Raw genomic sequence first — 16,049 nt, 5'->3', positions numbered from 1 at the left:
GTGGCCACCCTGTAGAGATATGATGCTTGTACGTTAACTGCAAATCTAAGATAGTATCCAAGTCTTTGATATGCGAAACTTTACTTCGCTTAACTTTTCTTGTAGTGGGGAGTACAACGTGCCCAGGCATTATATCTTTATTGATTTCAAAACAAAATACGATACAGTCGATAAACTGAGGCCACTGATCCAGCCACGTAGCCAGAGGTGGGGGCCAGGAGTCCTATCTTGGCTCCTAATACATTATATACATATCTTATTGCTTGTAACTATAATACATTATAATACATTTAATGTATTGTAGTTCTAAACGAAACGAATCTTCTGGCTACGTGGCTGCACAGATCAGAGCTAGATTGGAGTGACGTGTTTCGTGCGCATCTCGGGGACACTCTTGAGTGTTGTCGACAAACGCGTACCTTACACGGACGGTCGGTAATCAACTTGGGCGTATGTTGAAGCACAAGCCTGCAGACAGTCGTGCAAAGGAGTCGTAAGGCGTAACGAACAAATTTTCATTGAATAGACTCCATCTGTTGAATGCCGTTTTGATAATACGGCGCCCAGACTACAGCCACATATTCTAATACCGACCGTATTAATGAACTATATAACGTTTTTAAACACTGGAAATTTTTCGAAATATTTAGTAAACCGGAACAAAAAGCCAAGATTTTCCGATGCTTTGGCTGAAACAAAAGCTACATGTTCCTTAAATGTTAGCTTGGAGTCTAGTAAAATTCCCAAGTCCTTTAGGCATTTTCAAAGATGTTCAAAGAGACACTTTATAATCATGGCACAAAATTGATCTTTTGCGTGTAAAAGAAATACAGGAGCACTTGGCGGCATTTAAGGCGGAACCGAAAGTGGCTAACGTAATTGTGTTAGTGCGACAAACACTGTACTGTACATCTCATGTGTTCGTTTAAAACCTAAACATTTATTTGAATATTGCATTAGTATTGGTAATATATGTTAAACAGCGGAGCTTGCAAACATAAACAGCTGATCCGCAGCCAACCGCACTGACTACAAACATCCCGAAAAAGGGTTTGTTTTCTTTATCAAGGCATTCCGATTCAATCAAAATTAACAGCAGCAACTGAATAATGCGTAGGATCACTAGGATGTTTAATTAATCCGCTTGCATCGGATTTCGTTTTTGATTCCTGCGTTTGCGTTTTGTTTGTTTACTTCACTCTAAGCTCATCGATGCGGCGAAAGTTGAAAGCTCTTTAAAAGCTCATTGATGTGACGAAAGTTTGATACTGTGTTGCTGCTTTTTCGGAAATTGCTAGTTCAACGAAATATGTGCGTAACCAAATATCTATTAACCAATTCCAAATTATACATTGGTCGCTTTTATGAACACGTAATGATCGATATGTTCATTTAAATTTATTTTCCATTAGCAATTATGTTTTGCTGAGCGTTTATTGATACATAGCGGGTCGATAAATTGAATTACAAGTTTTAGGAAATTATAACACCGCTGGAAGCACTGATTATGTGGCGAAAGCGTGCTCTGCCAATACAGATGCATCTTTAAGGCGCAAAACAATACATGCTTCGAATGGTAGCCATTTATCCAGCCATCTTTGAGCCACTTTCGGTTTCCCCTTAAGATCATTCTTTTAGTTGTACACCAGTCAGCGAAATTATCCAGCTGCATTTGTAAGAACTCAGCATCTGTGTTGTTGTGTGTTGTGCCAAGAGTATGAAATCATCTGCATATGATAACTACACATACAATTCGGTATAAAATTGATATTGTTCAGACAAATCAGAAAGATATACGGTCCCAGATGACTACCTTGAGGTACGCCAGATGTGGCGGAGAAGGGCGATAAGATAACGCTACCTATTTTGACGGACATTGTGCGCCCTGTGAGGTAGGACTCGAACCAGCATAACGTATTATCACTTATTCCAAGTTGCTGAAGTTTTACTACTGCAATCTGGTGATTGATTTTATCAAAAGATGCCGATAAGTCGGTGTAGATTGCATCAACTTGGAGATGTTTCTGCAGTGAGTGAGCTATGAAGAATATGTATGAAACCAAGTTGGTGCAAGTGGACCGTTAGGGCATGAAACCGTGCAGGATATGATCAATATAGCGAGAAAAATTAATAGTTAGGTATTCGAGTACAATTGGCACGAAAAGCTTCCCACTAGCACAGAGTGAAGTGATTCCTCAATAATTAGCTATGTTCTGCTTCGATCCTTTTTTATGGATCGAAAACACATACGACATTTTTCAGATGGTACAGTGTGAGGCGAAATGGTTGGGTAGAAGCCAAGTGCTGCATTGCATGGTACATTTGAAGTAGTATTTAAAACTTATTGATTACTAAGTTTCTCGTCGGAGAAAACTGCGCAAAATTGTTTACGACAGAGTTCGCATATGTCCGATGTAGCGGAAGCTTCCAAAACTACTGCCAAAACTGTTTTGGGTTACTACGAAGGCATTATTGCTGCATACGGGTTTGATAAGTGCGGAATAGCTTCTTGTTCAGCAGTTTGTAACGAGAAATATAACGACATTTAGATTGATTTGTGTGATGTTTCGAGAATCTTCTTAGAGAGCCTTTCGAAATCATCCATGTATTGAAAAAAGAGTTTGATAAACGTGCAAACGTTGAGCCAAATGTGGAAGCACTTTTGGTTCAACGTTTGCACATAACTAAGTTTCCTAAAATACGTGTCACCTCATTTAAGTTTTTAGGTTATATTCAACACGCTTTTATACTTCAGCTTCCGAACATATAAAGCTTAAAACTCACCACCTTCATCCTCATGTAAGCTCCTTCCTTTCAGTAGAAGCTTCCAAAGTGAAAAACTTCAATGAAAGCTTCCATTGTGGTAGCTTTTCTTCTATTCATTCATTCAAGTGAACACCAAGCACGTGAGCGAAGTAACCGTAGAGAATGAGAACTGTGTGTACCACGTGTGCAACACCGCGCGCGCGGGCTGCATTACCGGTCATCTCACAATCCAGTTCAAATTACCTTCTCGAAAACCGGATTGTCCCGCAATTCGATTGGATCGAATTGCCATGTTTACAAAACATTAGGCAATTCTCTCGCGTTTCACAAAACAATTCGAGAGTAGAATGAACCCAAGATTCATTTAGTGGAAAATCGCGCGCCACCGATGGAACCCGAAGACGATGATGAAAGCAGGCAGCACAGCCTCCCATTACACCATTAAGTTCTGGTTGGAACTTGGAATCATGTTTTGCTGATTCGTATCGTTCGTTAGCATAAGCTCGATCGGTGCTCGGTCGGCGGTGAATGGCATCATGAACCTGTCGGGTGGGTGGTTGTCATTCATGACAGCTTCGCGGTGGCAGCCCCAGCGGGGAGCAACCTGAGCAGTGTGTCCAGCCAGAGCAGAGCGCAGCGACGGCTACCAGCAGCAGCAGCAGTAGAGTCAGAAACAGCGCTGGATGTGTGTGGATGGAATGTTAGTCGACTTGCAGCATTCATGTGTAACGGTTGTGCGGCGTGAAGTTGGTGAGCCAGTAACACAGTCAGTGTGAATCGTTGAAAGTTTGCCTTCTGTTGATGCGGATGTGTTTTTTCGCTAATTCTTTGGTCTAACTTTTTCGCGACCCGGACGGGATGTTGCCGGAGTGAAGCTGAACTTCGAGTGCGAAGAGTGGGGTAGTGGAGTTGCCATTGTTGTGGCTGAAGTTGTAGACAGAGTGGCCGTCTTGTGGTGCCGCTAGTGTAAATTATTTACGATCGTTCGCTAAAATATCAAAGGCCGCAGTGAAGGAAGAGAAAAACGTTTTGCAGTGAATCCAGAGTGTAGTCCAAGTGCGCTGATCGAGACCTCCGGGAACCGAACTGCGGACCAAAAGGAAGACGGCAGAGAAGAGAGTGGTGCCAGCGCCTGGAGTCAGAAAATTTCACCTTGTTCTGATAACTGGATGTCCTAAAAACAGTTCAACAGGTTATATCGGATTAAAGCGAAGACCGTTGGGCACTCAAAAGAAGTAAGTGGAAGCGATAAGATTTAGCGTTGTGTGGCGGTAAATGCGAAAAAAAAGGTAAACAGAAACCAGTTTGGCGCTGTGCTGTTGAAGATTCGAATGCTGGCTGGCTAGTGGTGAATCAGTTTTGGAAGGGAATGTAAATTGCCAATCAGAGAGGTTTTAAATGTTGAATAAATAAGCATTTCGGTGTAGTAAAGCCGGGGGAGAAAGGGTTCGAAGGTTTTTTTTCGCTTTCCTGGTCTGGCACATGAAACGAGAACGAGTACAGCCATAATGAAAACATTGGGATGTGATGTGTTTGATTTCATGTTTTGACGTGCGATCGTGACTGAAAGAAGACCGTTTTTTTGCTGTCAGCGTGATTTGGAAATTACTGTTCTTTTTAGCAGCAGACAGGCAGCGGTACTTAAGGGTTGTCGTGTTGGGTTGCACTTGAACAAACCTCGTATTAAAGCAATAAACCTCAAACCGAATCGTGTTCCACCGACCTAGATTCGCAATCAGCTGAAGTTCGGATTGCATCGACAGGCGCTGAAAGGACTGTGTTCATACGCCCGTTTCTGGCCTGGCTGGGCTCGCTGACTGCCGACTGATGAGAACCAGGTGTGAATTAAAATTACGTCGGTCGGCGACTGAACTGTCATTTTTGATTGCAGAAGAGACTGCGGTCATGGTTTGGCGATTAGTAACACCCGGAGTGTCTGAAATAAGTTAAAGAAAGAAAAAAACAACGTTCTAAGTTTTCTTCCATCATTAGACCACGTTCGCGAAATGAGACTTCAAAGGCGAAACCGCACTTGAGTTCGTGATTTGATAAGTGAAATGGCGTCTGCCCTATGGCGGCGGAATATTTGGTATGCAAAAGACAGACCGGGTTGTTTAAGATGTTTGATAGAGTTTTTGATCAAAATTGTTCGCTGAAAAATCAGTTAAACGTTTGATACAGAAAATTTGTTTTGCATACTTGTGCACAACCTCTCTTTGAAATTTTCTATACTTTATGACACGTGAAAACAGGAAAAGGCGATGCACTTTGTTTCATTTATACCCAAAAGATTTAGAATCAGAAACTAGTCGACAAAGCTAATCATAACGGCGAAATAACCGGTCACGGTTTAGGATCTTGTTCACCTTCAAGCCTATTTGGAAGATTTCATCACCAACGCTAAAGCATAGATATCCGTCGAATATTACGAATATTATTCTAGATCCAGATAAAACGATTACTTCCACTTTTGTGGTGATCAGAGATGCTACTATCGAACGAGAAATAATTCAAAGCCACATCCTGAAGTTATGCACAGGATCTATAATTTTAAATCATGTGCTTCTAGAACAATAAATTTCAGGAACTAATTGAACTAAAAACTTGCGACTCATTCATCAAGAAAAAGCACCAAACTAACCTTTGTGACTATGTCTACCACAAAGGCGAATTTTTGATAGTTTTGAATTCTCACAAATTTATCAAATACGTTATTTTATTGATCGAGGTCACAATTGAGGTGGCAGTTTTTTTAAATCAATATATATCAAGACTTTTTTCCTAAATAAATAGCAAGCTTGCTTGTCAATTTTTACCCACAAGTTACAATATTTTGTTTAATGGATTGGTTTTTTTCCTGGCAACTAAGGTCATTCAAATATTTAAAAAAGTTTTTGTCTTTCCAGTGTTGGCCAACTGAAAAGGAGCGGAAAAAGCCAAATAGAGCAGAAAAAACTGAGTTTTTAGCATTTTTACTTAAACTTTAAACGTGAAAACTAAATCTATTCTTGCTTTTTATATATCCGTTATTATTTTCCGTGCAAAAAACCGAAAAGACAAAATCGAATGATATTTTTTTTGCCGATTTTCGGAAATTCCGTTATTTGAACTTTCCATTTCTGTTCCGTGTTAGAAGCGGTAATACTCATTTTACGAGTTTTTTTGGGCTGTAGAGCCCACAGACAATTAATTTTATAAAAATATTTTGATTTATATCCGACAAATTATTTTTTTGTCCCCTCCTCCCCATTTTTCATATTTTAAGGGGGGGGGGGGAGGCAGTGACAAAAACTTTAAAAATAATTTGCAATATCCTAACTATTCACGAACTATTCTGCCACAAATGAAGATTATTAAGGCTGTCGCACTGGCCTTTTAACCCGATGCCCTTCTGGTATACAAAAAATCAGAGGGGTTGTGCACAAGACACGACCGCATAGGTGACGTAGGACCACGCAAGTCTCTTTGTAGCGATAGTAGAATATATCCATGTATGTAATAATATGATTCTTCATGTATAAAAGCTACATACGTAACGTTTATTAAAGTAGTAACATTGTATACATTCAATCCTCAACCGATTTTGGAGTTATATCCATGAATTGATTGAATCTATTTTATTAAAACGAAACCAAGTCAGTAACTAAACCAAACAGTAAATGAATTTTTATGATCTGTTTCTACGTTGAATAGTGATTTTCCTCTGGAGTTTTCAAAAAGTTGAAAATTTTGCGCAACTTTTCTGCGGCTCAGAAAAGAACACTGATAAAGCATTTACAACCTGCAGACGTTTTGGAAGTCGCAGCAAATATCGCCCGTGACCAGAAAACTTATTACCGCCATTGGTTGGTCGTCCGCAATGGCAAAAAATTCAACTTTTCCCTCGTTGCCTGTGTTATTATGGTATTAACTGGGCAAGAAAATATAATAAACTCTTCAATCGTTGTGTGGCCCTTGAAAGGACCGATTGTTTGATCATCATAACTCCAGCTTGCAATAAACTTGCACTAACGCACTTAACGTAATTCTCTGTTCGGTAAATTGGAGTACCGATAACCGCTAACCAGGCACGACTTGTTGCAAGGGATCAGCCGGAAAGCCTCAGCAGCTATGCGATCAACGAAGCCATTCGTGTATGGCCCTGAATCATGATGAAATACCACTCCAAGTGGCCAGCTGCAATTGACGTGGGATGCTTCTGGTCGTTTTGTTGTCTCGTGCAGCATATTTCCTGCCAATTCCAGAACTTCAGCAGCCAGATATTCCTTCACTCCAGCTCAGCAACCGATGAACACGACTGACCGGGAACTGCAAACGTGCACAAGTCGAGCGTGACTTTCTTTTGCCATGGCAAACGATGTTGGCAGTAGCTCAGATAGCGTTTGAATAATGCTGTTCGCCGGCTTACTTCGTGTTATGTACCAGAGCAAGCGACAATAATCGGCCACACCCATTTTTCATGGTTCTTCATTCTATCATGTACGTAAAATAAAATAGAGCATTTCAATTTCAGTCTAAACAGAAGAGCAAAGTTAGTGTGAGTGTTCGCTGCAAGTGACGATAATTCTGGTCGTTTCGTTGTCGCTAGCAGCATATTTCCTGCCAATTCCAGAACTTCGGCAGCCAGATATTCCATCACGGCAGCGAAACGAGTGCTCCAGCTCCAACACACGCTCAGCATACTTTCCTTTCCTCAGCAGCCGATGAATACGACCGACCGGAAACTGCAGACGTGCACGACTGCATCACCAATACGAGCGGTGGTACGATACGATACGATACGGCCGTTGGTGGTACATCTCAATAAGGAATTTTCAAGCCAATTAGCAATCAACGAGAAAGGGTAGGATTCGATTTAATTCTCTTGTAACTTTGTTATAGTAGAATTAAATGGAACTTTCCATCAACTTTCTCGGTGATTCCTGATTTGTACCAAGACTTGTTCGATAATAATTGGAAATTATTCCAACCAATCACAAAGCGATAATTTCTAGTACGACCGAGTTAGAGTTATTTTCAATTTTCCAATCACACGCATTGAAAATCAATAGTTTTCTATATTTTCAATATTTTCCAAATCGATTTTGCGATCAATTGGATTAAATATCTTGGAAATCTATTGAAAATTTACTGAATTATAAGCCGAAGCGTGAAAACGCGTTTCTACTTTGATGAAGTTATTTCCAACAACCAATCACGAAGCGAGAATTCTGGTAAAACATAGGTTCATTATTCTCAATTTTTCAATAGTTCAACATCAAGAATCTATACTTTCCTTCATTTGGGTCAATTCTTAGAAGATTTTCCGATCGATTGGTGTAAAAATATTGAAAATCGATCGGAAAACCGCTGAGCTATTAACGCTCAAAACCTATCATTTTTCGTGACGCTTTTTTTCGATTTTTTGGAATGACACTCTATGCCAAAACTTGCCGTAAGACGTAGTCCTACGTCAAAAAAAAAAATTCTGCTGATTTTAAGATCGAAAACTATGGATCTGCTGTGATCAGGGCCGGCGCTAGCCAATCTGTCGCTCCAAGCAAATTCTCAAAATGGCGCCCCAGAAATCAGTCGTAAAAATAAGGTAGATTTATTCGGATAGATATTACATTTATAACGACGTCAAAATTACAAAATTGTTTATTCGACGCTTTCTATTCGCCTTTAGAACTAATTTTTGCGTCCCATTTAATCAATTTTGCTTTTCATTCCAGACTCCTAACCATGAAACAAATAGTAAAAGTATCGCAATGCGTTGAATGCTTAACAATTATCAAATAACTTGTTTATTATTCCTGCAGGCATTTTAACGATTCAGGCGAAAAAGATTATTTTTCATGCTTCCAATATCACAGAGCAAACTAGAAGCATTTTCTGATACTTCTTTAATTGTTCGAATCTTAACTTGAAGTATACAACATGTAAATGTTAATGTCTAGTACATCTACCAATGGAAAAAAATTTCAATAAAATTGGTAGCAGTATCTAAAACAGAGTTAAAGCATTCTACTTTAAACTTCAGAGTAGAATCGGTTTGTCATTTGCTTTATAAGAAATTTTTTTCTTCTTGTGGCAGAAGCGGATACAATCCTCGAAAATAAGCGACACATCATAGTTACAGTTAACCGCTATTTCTCTTGCATAATTGTCGGATTCTTGAACCCATTATCAGAATGATAAACATTCAAAAATAAAAAAGTTCGGTCAAAAATTCCTGTTGCTTCAGAAACTCTGTCCTCAAACGTTGCTGCATCATCGAAAGATAAATCTGCTGATTGCTGATTTTAAAGAGATTCGAAAATCTCTCCCGAAAAATTTCTAAATAATTTAATAGCGTCAAACGATCTTCCCACCTCGCTTATCTGGGTGTTTGTTAGGTTTTGTTACAAATAGGTTTCATCAGAATAATCGAGGCTGTAATTTTGTAGCACTGCAACTCGGATTTTTTTGTCGGAGTACAAACGAAAAGCGGAGAATGGTATAGGCGTATGAACCATGAACTTAAAGAGATCCGCATAGTAGATCTGGTGAAAGCTAGGGGAATAAGTTGGGCCGGTCACGTCGCAAGAGTGTCGGACGACTGTGCAGTAAAATCCGTTCGTTTCAAGACCTCCATTGCCCTTTTGAATAGAGGAACCTAACATGCTAGATGGCTCGACCAAGTTGAAGCCAATTTGCTTCTATCGAGACGCTCAACGAAATGGCGACAAGTAACCCAGGACCAAGTACAACGGAAATTAACTCTAGATACAGCACGAGTCCTCCCGACTCTATGCTGCTAAAGAAGAAAAAGGAGAGTTTTATATTAACCATTTATTTATTTGATGCTCCAGTTTTTTTAATGTAGCGGAAATAGCGCCCCCTCAAAGTGGCGCCCCAAGCAGTTGCTTGTTTTGCTTAAGGGAAGCGTCGGCCCTGGCTGTGATACCATGGGACCTATAGGTGTACCCATTCGTAGTCCTACGCCAAGCCTGCATTTGTGCTCTGAGACACAAACTCTTCTACATTTTTTCCAAATATTCATAGCTTTTGTACCAAGCATAGCAGAGCAACGATTTTGGTTTAAAAGTGTGCAACCAAAAATGCAGCCAAATTTTCCAACTATCCAGAGAAACTATCTTGAAAAAATTTTACACAACCTTTTTTCACGGCGACAGAAATTTCCAAAAAACGTCGGAAAAGCTGTACTCTACTTTATGGAAAAAATTCAAAACATGTGTTTGTTGCTTGTCAAATTATAGAGCAATTCCAGCACAACTAGCAAAATGATTTGACTCGACTATCTTTGATTGGAATGAAATCTGCCTAACATGTTGGATACCACGTAAGAACTCATTTTCCACTAAACATGATTTTTTTCGTCAAGAGTACTGATGTTTTTGGAGCGTCTTAGTAGAATACGAAACCTAAAATTAAAACAGAAGAAAACTTATCCAAGTGTATTTTTAGAAAAAAAATACACTTAAAGAAAAAAATTTCAAAACCATGATAAAAATGATAAAATATCAATTAACTCAAAACCATCCCCTCCGATTTGCATAATTTTTTTAAAAGATTGCTTAAATTATGCCCTAAAATCTGGTGAAGAGCTATCGATGGAGACGATTTCGGATTTTTTTAAATCTTTGAAATTTCAAAAATATCTAAATTCTGCAGTTTTTGGTAAAACTCAAACAAAATCAAACTCTACGCATCATTTTGAACAAATTTTATGTCACATAAACTTTTTTCTTAGGCCCAGCCGTTCTTAAGTTATTGCAAATTTAAAATCTAAAAAGAAAAAACCATGATAAAAATCATAAAATGTCAATTATCTCAAACACATCCTCTTTGGTTTGCCTAATTTTTTTAAAGATAGCTTAAATTATGCCCTAAACTCTAATTTTTTTTTTTAATTTTGAAGTTATACAAATTTTTAAAAAATACCCAAATTCTATTTTTTTGTAAAACTCAAACGCGGCGATCAACTCAATGTAACAAAAACTTTTTTTTAAACCCAGCCGCTCTCAAGTTATTGCATCCTGTGGGTAAATTTTAAATTTATCTTATCTTATCTCACACTAACGCAGCCAATACTTGAAGGCATCCTGGAAAATGCCGATTGCTTAAATCATTTTTCATTTTTCTCTTGTCAACGGCCAGGCCAACTGCGCAGCATGTACCGCAGAGAGAATTCCAAAGAATTAAGTAGAATTAAAAATGATACTTAATTCCATTCAACTCATTGAAATCAAGGGGAAGGAAGAAAGCGTGGACCTCCCGTACCAAACGCTTCCCTTGAAGATATTGATTAATTTACAGATTACAAATTGTAGTCGTTGGGAGTATCTTTGCTAATAAAGGTTAAGTGATACTCCCGACCCTCGGGGATGAACTTATGGCATTAACCATAGTCTGGCTGCAATAGGCCAAGGTTATAGCGCCTTTTTTCGCTCTCTGAAAATTGAAAAATTCTGTCTACCTGGCATCATTTTAATTACTTAGTAAAAGAATAAAATTTAGAAATAATAAAATATATGAATGCAGGATAATCAAATAGATAAACGAGTGAAGTTATGAAGCGACCTCACCGGCATTTGTTTCTTCGTCCATTCCATTAAATCCCGCCACTGAACTGCACTTTCGATTAAACTTGAAACAGTTTAAAGTCTTATTCGAAAGCTAGGTTTTGGGTGCCTCCGGGGCAGAACTTCATAAACCGCAAAAGTCACTACCGTATGCACAAGCGTAAATTTGGACCGCTTCCAGTAACAGTTGCCTCCAGTAATTCCGTCTGCATCCAAACATGTAACTTGTTTGTCACTATCTTCAAGGCACATGCTGATTCTATATCTGCTGCCGCTGGCCGAAAAACTAATCTGTTTGATTATTTTAACAACTAATCTGCTTGATTATTTCCAACTTCCCAATTCGTACGGAACCGATAATTCGTTTTATTAAATTTTGTTTTACAAACTGTAAGAAAAATTTTGACAGCGAAAAATTTTGCTGCCGTCCACACGCGCTGTTTACTGCGATCTTCGCATCCTGTAGGTAAATTTTAAATTTCCTAAAAAAGTACTTGAGGGTAATCTATAGTCTCTATACACCAGTCCTCCAGAGGGACTTCATCCAGCTCGTCCTCTTCGGGGTGCTCGTGAGAGGATCTGACGACGATAATATCCGAGAAGTGCCGACAGTCGATCAAAACGTGGTCGATCTGTGATACCTCCAGGTGTTCTTGTGCAGGAGTCTGTGCTGGAAGAAGGTAAAGAGTGTCCCACATCAAATTGCATCACGGAAGAAGCGTTGTGGAAAATTACCCATTGGGTATTTTCTCTTAGAAATTTGGATAGAAGTAGTTTAGAGTATATTGTTACACTGTATTTTTATCGCGGTCAGTTTTTCGAAAATTAGATAAAATGGCGTCACCCGAAAAGCAACGCGGCGAATTTATTTTGCGCAAGCACCTGGAACATTCTCAACTCTCTCATCATGGATAATGAGACTAACATTCCGGCAGTTTTCGGGGCTATTGTACTTCATCGTCTTGCACAAGTTTGATGTTCTAGAGGAAGTACGGATGCAGAAACTTTCAAAGTTTGCCAAGAAATACATGATTTGGCAAGCGATCTGCTCATGTGGCAAACAGGGTGCACCGTTCGTGACTATCGGAACTGACAGGGACGGACTGGCCCACCGGGCAACCGGGCAAATGCCCGATGGTCCCCAGCAAAAATTTCGTTGTTACACAAAATGAGATTTTCCAAAAAAATTTTTTCAGTGAAACTCTTTCTACGACTCACGAATGTTCAATTGCTGGGGCCTCATGGTTTATGAAATCAACCGATTTGATGATTGAAAATTCAGCTTTAATTGGGACTGTTGGGGCCCCGTGCTTTAAACCAAAATTTCTATTTCAATTAAACTTTTTCTATGACTCACGAATGTTCGATTACCAGCTTCAATTCTGAGTATTTAAAAGTAGAATTAGTATTTCATCCGCAGTTATTTGACTACTTATAAATATTGAACTGTCGACTTAAGCTCCATACTCAGTTTACTTCAGTGGCGACGGTCCGTTATCGATCCTGCGCCGAATGAATTATGGTCCTACAGTGCTCAATCCTGGGCTACCTTTCTTCAAACCCCTCGAGCACCAGCTGAACGTGCATCATCCTCGATAGCGCACATCTATCAGTGCGATGTCTACTCCGAAGACTACGGCCTCTTCTTGATTCTCTGCTTAAAATAATTTTGGCTACTCTTTCGTCGGGCATTCTAGACACGTGACCAGCCCAGCGCATCAGCGCATCTTCATAATACCAGCATATTTGCATTCTTAATACAGCTCGTGGTTCATACACAGACTAACAGACGTAACATTTCGAACAAATTTTCTAACAAAACATCGTTTCATTGACATCCCTAAAACTTGGAAAAAACACTAGCATCACCTGGTGTAGTCTTCGCGCCACGCAGAGCAGGTCGCTATAAATTTAGCAATGCTATAAATTTTCTCGTATATTATCTGACAACAGCGCCAGCGCAGTGGAGCGGCGTCTCGCGCAGCGACTGTTGTTTGAGTATTGGCTTAAGGGAAAATTTGAAATGGACGTTTTTATTGGAGATGAAATGGGGCTTCAGTGTTACGTCTGTTAGTCTGTGGTTCATACGTCTGCGCTACACTCCATTTTGGATTTTGCCAAATTTTACGCTAAAACCCCAAGCATTCATCGATCAGCTTCTTTTAGTGTCCATGGTTCATGCCCGTAAAGGGCCACCGAGAGGATTAGTGTTCTATAGAGAGTCAGTTTTATGCGAATTTGTAAGCTACGGGACTTCAGCTACAAAATGTAATGCCTGCGTAAAGGCCAATTCGCAGCTGCAATTAGTCATTTTATTTTGCGACTTACATCGTTGTCACATGTCACGAGCATACCAAAATATATTCAGTTCCTCTTCGACACCAACACCATTTGGATTTCCACGCCATGTACTTCGTGGTAAGTCTCAATTTCTCAATAAATCGACGTCATCCGCAAAATCAAAAAGCATCTGCCATTCTGACTCATAATTTTTACTCATCCAGCGTCACACGAATCAACGTAACTAGTTCTGTGGGAAAACCATGTCCTAGCGTTAGCTGTCACAGCTCATTTCGTTTGACTGAATCGTATGCCGCTTTGAAATCCATAAAAATATGATGAGTCTGCAAGTTGTACTCCCGGATCTCGTCAGTTACTAGACGCAGGGTAAATATCTGTGCAATCGTGGAGTGACCCTCATGAAACCAGCTTGATACTCGCCGACGAAGAACTCAGCTAACGGACTCAGTCTAAAACACAGCATAGAGAGAGCACCTTATACGCAAAATTGAGCAACGTAATGCCTCGATAGTTTTTACTCTCAAGTCGATGTCCATTTTTAAAATTATAGGAAATGAGGCCAATCAACCACTCCTCCGATATTTATTTTCCTCCCATATTCTGTTCCTGATAATGAGGTGGCGAATTGTTTCTGTACTAGCTGCTCGCTCCCCGTTTTTAGAAGTTCAGCCAGGATACCATCCTTTACAGCAACCTTACCGTTTTTCATCTCCTGATTGCTCATTTGACATCCTCCTGTGTAGGTGGCTCCACAGTTTGGCCGTCGCTCAAAATTCTTATCCTGTACCTGCTTATCTTCATGTTTACTTCTCTATTCAACAGCGTCTGGAAATACGCTTCCACCTGGCTTCTAACGTCGTTTTGTCAGTAAGCAGGTTGCCTGCACTATCATTGCACATCACAGGCATGGCACAAAATTGTTGCGCTTAACCGTTTTGTAGAAACCCTTCATACTGGTTGCTTCATACTAGCGTTTTAGACGGTGGGTTCTTCTTTCCGCAGCTCTATCAGGACGATCCAAAAAGATTCGCGCAGAGTCTAGGGCATTCCCCACATTGGAATCGTGTGAAGAAATTCTACAGAGGATTCGCACAGAATACCTTGCTTATAGAAGTAGGATTCTTATAGGAGAATCCAAGAGTTTAATCCCAGGGATAGCTATAACTCGGCACGGGCATCGCCTGCACTATGAATTGTTCTGTTCTGACGTGTATGCGTAGTAAGCTACTCATATATATTGAACTATTGACATCCTATCATTTATCACGCAAATCAAATCAAATATTCACGCTGCGGCAGATCCTCCAAAAAGTCCATGAATACAGAATTCAACGCACAATTATTTAATTGATTTCAAAGTTGCGTATGATACCATCGACCGTAAAATCATGGCCATTCTAACCTCGCAGGGGACTTTATCAACGTGATGGTTCCTCATGTGGGTTGTTCAACATGCTGTTACAGGATGTTATGAAAGGAGCAACACGCAGGCACAATCTTCAGCAAATTTAGTAAGTTCGTCTGCAATGAAATGGATATTGTCGATAGAACAGCATCTGTGGTGGTGGCTGAACAAACTAAAACTCAAAGTAGCGAAGATTGGGTTGAAGAAAAATGCGTCCAAACTAAAGTACCGTACCGCTAATATGACGCACACGCTAGAAGCTGGTGACTCGGTCCTAATAACGACTGAGTTTGTTTTGTTTCGAGCATCGAGCCGCTATGCTGCCCGTTCTCCCGGTACTCGACACTCGACAGTGCCTGAGTCGAATCGAGTTGCACGACATGACTTACAAAATAGAGCCCATATTCATTCGATTTACTGTCCTTGTAACGCTGATGTCTTTGGAGTAGATGTCGTGTTAATTTACTATCATGAGAATATTGCAAACTGGGGCCTTATCTCAAAGACCCGGTGGGCCCTTCGGCTCCCAGTCCGCCCCTGGGAACTATAAACGGGCAGATCTACCTCAAGGAGTGTCTACAGAAGCATCTACTTCCTCTGTTGAAGCCTCTACTTCCTCTACTTCCTCTGTTGAAGTCTTCTAGCCGGACCTAGCTTCGTGCCACTATACAAAAGATTGTAAGATTGTTCTGGAGTGGTATGAAGCCAACGGGGTTACTTTCATACCCTTTCAATAGTCCCCCCCCCCCTTCCGCCCCACCAATCGCACCGGAACTAAGGTTCATCGAAAAATACTGGGCTATTATGAAGCAGGCAGTACAGAAACATCCCAAGGAGGTCAAATCTGAGGAAGATATGAAGAAATAGTGGGTTTCCGTACAGAAGAAGCTGCAGCCAGACATTGCATAGAACCTTATGAGAGGAGTTAAGCGTACGGTGCGAGCATACGGTATATTTTGTTGTCTGAAAGTTTAAAAAAGGATCGGTCAACTAGGTAATTTTCTACAGCA

At 40.1% G+C, this 16,049-nt stretch overlaps 1 protein-coding gene across 1 annotated transcript in view; it reads left to right on the top strand.

Moving 5' to 3' along the window:
- Nucleotides 1–3,502: 3,502 nt before the first annotated feature.
- LOC128744753 (zinc finger CCCH domain-containing protein 13) overlaps nt 3,503–16,049 on the top strand; it is a 273,853-nt gene continuing 261,306 nt past the window's right edge. Inside the window, exon 1 of the mRNA XM_053841966.1 lies at nt 3,503–4,001. The gene's annotated coding sequence lies outside the window, so the exon portion shown is untranslated. The remainder of the gene's footprint in view (nt 4,002–16,049) is intronic.

This window comes from Sabethes cyaneus, chromosome 3, assembly GCF_943734655.1.
Source record: "Sabethes cyaneus chromosome 3, idSabCyanKW18_F2, whole genome shotgun sequence".
Classification (NCBI taxonomy): domain Eukaryota; kingdom Metazoa; phylum Arthropoda; class Insecta; order Diptera; family Culicidae; genus Sabethes; species Sabethes cyaneus.
Note: the sequence above shows the minus strand (reverse complement) of the source record. Positions and strands in the feature narration are given on the sequence as shown.